The sequence below is a fragment of the Wyeomyia smithii genome, chromosome 3 (assembly GCF_029784165.1).
Source record: "Wyeomyia smithii strain HCP4-BCI-WySm-NY-G18 chromosome 3, ASM2978416v1, whole genome shotgun sequence".
In the NCBI taxonomy this organism is placed as follows: domain Eukaryota; kingdom Metazoa; phylum Arthropoda; class Insecta; order Diptera; family Culicidae; genus Wyeomyia; species Wyeomyia smithii.
In genome coordinates, this window is record NC_073696.1 from 263,714,179 (window position 1) to 263,720,208 (window position 6,030).

Here is a 6,030-nt window from a genome sequence, read left to right on the forward strand (position 1 = left end):
AATCCAGTCCACAATGTCAGAAAATTTCACTAATCCAGAGTTTGTTTCATCAACTGGGAGTGTAAAAGGAGCAACTGGGGTTTTAGATGTTCCTGGCAGTGCTGGGAACTCCTTCTGGGACTTTAAATTTGCCAGCCCAGGAGGAGTTTGCTTCGGTTTTTCCGCAGCACTGTTTGGTTTGTTTGTAACTTTCATTTCACTTTGAGAAATCTTAGGACCTTTTCTGGGAAGTTTAGGAGAGGAAATATTTTTCCTCTTTCTAGACTCCCCAGGATTGGCGTAAGATGCTCCCGCTGGTGAATCGTCAGAATCGGTTTCATCAGAGGACAACAGATCGAAGGGGTTCGAAGTAACGGGAGAAGTGGTAACGGTCTTCTTCAGCATGTCAGCGTAGGAACGCTTTGAACGCTCTTTGAGAGACCGTTTTATTTTATCCCTGCGCTGCATGTACACCGCACATGTCGAGAGCTCATGCAGATTTTCTCCGCAGTGAATACACTTTTCAGCGTTAACACTGCAAGAATCTTCCGCATGAGACTCCCCACACTTGCCACAACGTGCCTTATTGCAGCAGTAGGCGGCTGTATGGCCTAACTGCTTGCAATTCAGGCAGTTCATGACGCGGGGCACGTAGAGCCTCACAGGGAGACGAACCCGGTGGATCGAGACGTGGCTTGGTAGTGCAGACCCGGCGAACGTAACTCGAAACGAGTCTGACGGAGTGTATACTGTTTTGCCACCGATGATCGATGCTGACCGCAATTGCTTGCAGTCGAGCACCTTTACTTCGGGACACGTTTTGTTCTTAAAGCACCCTTTGGCACTTTGCAGTATACACTCGACGGACAGACTCGAATCGGTTATGACACCGTCGATCTCCACGTCTCGTGCGGGTATGTAAACGCGATACTCGCGTGTGAAGAGCTCAGAGCAAGCTATATCGTTGGCCTCTTTCAGGTTACCGACCACGACACGGAGCTTGTTAGGCCGGACCTTGGAAATTTCGGTCACGCCCTTGTACTCCTTCGTCAGGTCTTTAGAAATCTGCAAGAGGTTCAACTTTTTCGATTTCGGTCCTGCCTTTGGCCGAAAATAAACAGTATAGCTGCCCTGGGCTCCGTCTGGGTAAAGCCTGGGGCGAGGGGGGACTGAAGAATGAACAGGGGAGGGGGTAACAGAAGGGTCAGGGTCAGAGGGGTTCGGGGATGGTGGCGCGGGAGGCGAGGGATCTACATCCATCGCGCTATGTTTAGCGCACTAGCGCTGACAAGAACACGTACCTTTTTATTTCTCCCTTCCAGTAAGGTTGGTTGTCCGATCGTTCGAAGTAGCAGCCGTTACAGCCAGCAGCACCAATACAGCAGCACCAAACAGCCACCAGCAGCGAGCCAGGTGTGAGATCACTCCACACAGCGATACAACTCGCTGACACTGATGGCTTCTTCTTTTTCCTCGTTTGTGTCTCGTCCACTGCTGTAGCACAATCCAGCCAGCAGCCAAATCGGCTTACGCACCAGCTGGCAGTCACGATGCGAAACAGTTGCACAAAGGAACGACCTTGAACCCGGATTTATTTCACTCGACCAGGCAAACAATGCCAACACTTGTTCACACGTCTTTTGTTTTATACTCTATCGGACCGATCATCAAACACGTCCAGTACTGATGCGTGTTCGGCACAGGCATAGAAAAGATCTGTCTGCGCGTCACGGCTACCTAAACGAAATGAGCGGTTGATTTTCGCACATTCTTCATATTCAGTAAGCCAGCAAGCAGCCAAAAGTGAAAATTACCGCGCCAATTTGATGTCGTGGGTGCTGAAAAATGTTTCTATAATATTGATTTTTCTATGTGAGACCTACTCGTGATAACCTGGATAGTTGCCTTGTGACACAGGAGATGATCGTGATTCGTACACCACCGTCCAGCCGAGTTGGCACCGTACTGCGATTGACTCGCTTGTAGTGCCAATCTTTGGTTCCAGTAGAGCAAAGGCATGAATATTACTTACCCCTATCAGAATTCCCGGTCGATCTTCATACAAACTGATCGGCAATCCCCGCATGTGGCCATACTGCGCCAATAGTTTCTCAGCCTTAAGTATCTGGTGCCGTAGTCTCAGCTTGTCGACCGTATACACCGATCGCAATAAAGTCTTCTCAGTATTCTCCTTATCAGCAGCAGGAGTCCATCGTTTCTCCTCTTGCACAGTCTGCAAAGAACAAATTCATGAAATCCTGGCAGAAACTTAACGATGGTTGTCTCGTTGGCACCCTCTATATGGCTTCTGCTTCTTTCGATCATTCCGTCCGTTGGAACCGCTCGCCTCACTGTGGCTGTACAGAGCTGCTTTCTCCTGCAACCACTGTAGCTTCTCTCCGTCCGGAAGCTTGTTGCTGAATAGGATCTTCCAAATGCTCGAAGAAACTAACTAACTGGTCGGTTTTCGGGGAATCCAGTTTTCGAATCCCCTTGAGATGACTTTGCAGTAGTTGTACAGGCCATAAGGTTGTCGCAGCTTAATGATTACCCTGGGAGAGGAGAAATTGTCCACGAATTGACTCAAGAGCAGCACCCTTTAGGCTTTCTTGGAGACTTGTCAAGTTTTCTAGGTCCGAGTAGCTACAAGGTTCATTTGACGCTTGGTAGGCTTCGAAGAGCAAAGGCCACTTTTCTGGTAAGCCCATTCCTGGCACTTAACTGGGCTTTACTCGGTCGGCACGTCCATCGACCATCTTTTCATCGTCGTCGTTATCGGAGTAATCGGAGCTGTCGTCGTCTTCATTGCCTTCGTTGCTATTGTTGTTATTCTCTAGGCGATCAAGATTTTCCTTTATCAGTTTGCCATGCTTTTGTTTAGATGTAGGGGAACTGTTCCATGATTCATCTCAGCCCATATATTTATCTTATACAACATGAAAACACAATTGAACACAGGAAAAAACGCTTATTTTCTAACTAAACCAACCTCCTAATCCATGGAATGGATTTTTATTGGTTTACTTTAGATTTCTCATGAAGCAGAATTCTCGAAAATTCACTTAAATGCTTTAAATTAGATATTATAGTCTGGCATCTGTATCAATTGTATGTATTTTCATCTGTTTTCACTGCGTTGAAGAAAATCAAAAGTTGTCAAATCAGTTTCTATTAATACGAAAAAATCATACAGAAAATGTTGAATTATTCCGACATTATTGACATAAATCGACAGCACTGTAGTGGTACCTATTTTACCAATTTTGCATGTAAACAACTACAGCGGATTCCTAGGTAACCTACTACGACGGTCTGGTGCTACGTTCATTCCTGATAATGTGATTCATTCATGATTAATATTGTGATGAATATGGGGGCGTCGTGAGATGAATAATTGAGCAGCGATTTAGGTTTTGAGATGAATATGGAAGCGATGTGAAAAATGGTTTGTTTCACGAAATTCAGGATAAATCCAGCTAAGTTTACTAAATATATAATACTAGGCGTTTCGGCTCTTTGCACGTAAGCGTATTTTGTTAAATTGTTCTATGATTTCGTTGAAATTTGGTGGTTAATCCGTGCATTCTTCGTGAATATCGGCTTAATGAGATGAATAATGGAACAAATACCCTACTAGATCGGACATCCTGGGATCAGAATTTCTGACTCTTTTTTATTCGGTTTTTCTTTGACTTCCATCTTCTTAATCAGCGCGGACATTTCCTAACGATGCTCGACCCAGATTGCCTTCAGTTTTTCAAAGTTTTCCTGTTTTTTCCCGCAGTTTCGTTTCGAATAGAGTCCATTTTCCCTCCATTTCATTTTGGCGTAACTTCCTGGCGGCTTCAAGTTGCTGTTCGCGCAAGTTTTGTTCTGAGCGCATTTGTATTTCCTTCAGCGCATTGTTTATTTGGAGCTCCTTCTGCTTAATCAACCACTCGTTTTCCATTTCCTTGGTGAGAAAGTAATTCATTAACATTAAATCTTTTGTGTCACAATAGTTTTGTTATGATCAGAGAGAGAGATGAACCTCTAACACAATACAAAATTTATTTACAGCGATTTCTGAGCACGGGTCGTCCTCCTGTGATATGATCAGGGTGCAGCACGATTTGAATTCTCAAAAAATTGATAAAGTTAGATTTGATTTATATCAGTTTCTTCGTAGAAAGAAGAATCTAAGAGTGAGCTCCTCTTATTTATCATCGGTTGTGTTATGCGGAGGATAAAGAATCGTCAAATTGCTGTCGGATGGTCGTAATCTAAACACATTTGAGTGAAAGTTATGCATTCGGTTCAATTGGATACAAAAACAAGAGAATAAGGTACTGTTATTCTGCTCACAGAAATTTCATACTAGGGTAATCGCTCCAGTATTCATCTCAACAGCTGATTCATCTCATTTTTCTCATTTGTCCAATTTGCCGTCAAATTTCTACAAACTTTGAAAGTAAATCTATTTGCTTCTTGATTTTGTCAAGTGGTTGAAAGTTTCACATTGAAAATATGGTAAAATTTGTTGATATATTGATCATAAAGGCGTGATGAGATGAATATAGGTACTGAGATGAATATAGGAGCGATTACCTTACATATTCGTTATATCACCCAATTTTACTTCGCAAAAGACTAGGATTGCAAAGAAATCTTATAAAATGCAAATCAGAATATATCAGAATATATACCAATATATCAAAAAAGATGTTTGTGAAAAAGTTTCACTGTATTTCTTCTTTGCTATCAGTTTTCTATCATCTGCTGGTATTATCCTATTGAGCCCATCAGAATACTTCTAGCTAGTGCTCAAAGTTATACAGGCTCATAGGCATAACATGGTAATGTTAATATTCGTTGGAAATTATGCACATTTAAGAGATACGCGGTTGTCGTTGTAAACTAAGTAGTGCAGCAACGTGAGTTGACTAGTAAATTATAAATATTACATCGCACTTCAATGTTTATTTTGTACCCATGTTATGAAGGCTCATATTCTCATCTGGTGTTGGCAGTGGAAAGGTGTAAATGGCCAAAGCAGAGTTGTATTACCATTACCTTTAGCAGCAGCCGGTAGGTGCGGTTTATAGGAATATCATATCAGTCAAAGAAAGTGAATTTACTCATGAACCGTCTTTCTTAAGACGTTTTTTTAACGAAGTTGTATGATTTTTCTCAGCAGAACTCAGCAGATCTCGCTCGAAATCGAATTTAAGTTGTGTATATATGTCGTCGACATAAGCAATGAAAACAATCCTTTTCAGAGCGTCCCTAATGTTACTGAAGAGTTAGAAGAGAGGAGTACAGCACTATCTCAGATACAATCGTCTACTTTTCCAGCTTAATTTCGGTACTCTATGCGAAAACAATTAAAAAGCGCCGGCAAAAATTTATTCATAGGTACCGAATAAAAATATATCTCGCACAAAATCATATAACTTTTCCCTTTGTTTTAACTATGAAATGAAAACCCCATGAAATAAAAATCCTGCGCACAGCCATGTGGAAAATCATTCTGCTACCAAAAATGTCCACCTCCAACAATGTTGAGTATGACAGAAAAAATGTCGAATATTGCAGTGGCAATTAATTAGGAGCCAGCTGATCTAATCCGTTCTCCTACTGTGTGACTTATGTGAAGTCAAGTACAGTTTGTTCTAATGACCTTTTAGCACCGACATTCAGACCCATGCTGCTAATAACAGCCATCAGTGTGAGGCTTGCAGCGTTCTTCCACTGAAATCGATTGCATCTTCGAATGTTAGCAATACGTTTTAACTCGGTTTGCCTTGCTGCATAAAGGAAGCAAAATGTGCAAAGTTTGCTAAAAAATTGCACGTTGAACGGTTGCGGTACAGCCCAATGATCAATGGCTAACGAACGATCTCGTGTCAGTCGGCACAAAAAGCCTGAATAGAATCGAGCAGCGCTGCTGCACTGCCCCGGTAAGCTAACTGCAATGGTTGCAGTTAACACCGAAAAAAAAATCGACTAAAAAGTAAACCGAAAACCAGCGGCAAATTAAAAGTCTGCTACCGATTGAGTTTGATCGTGCTG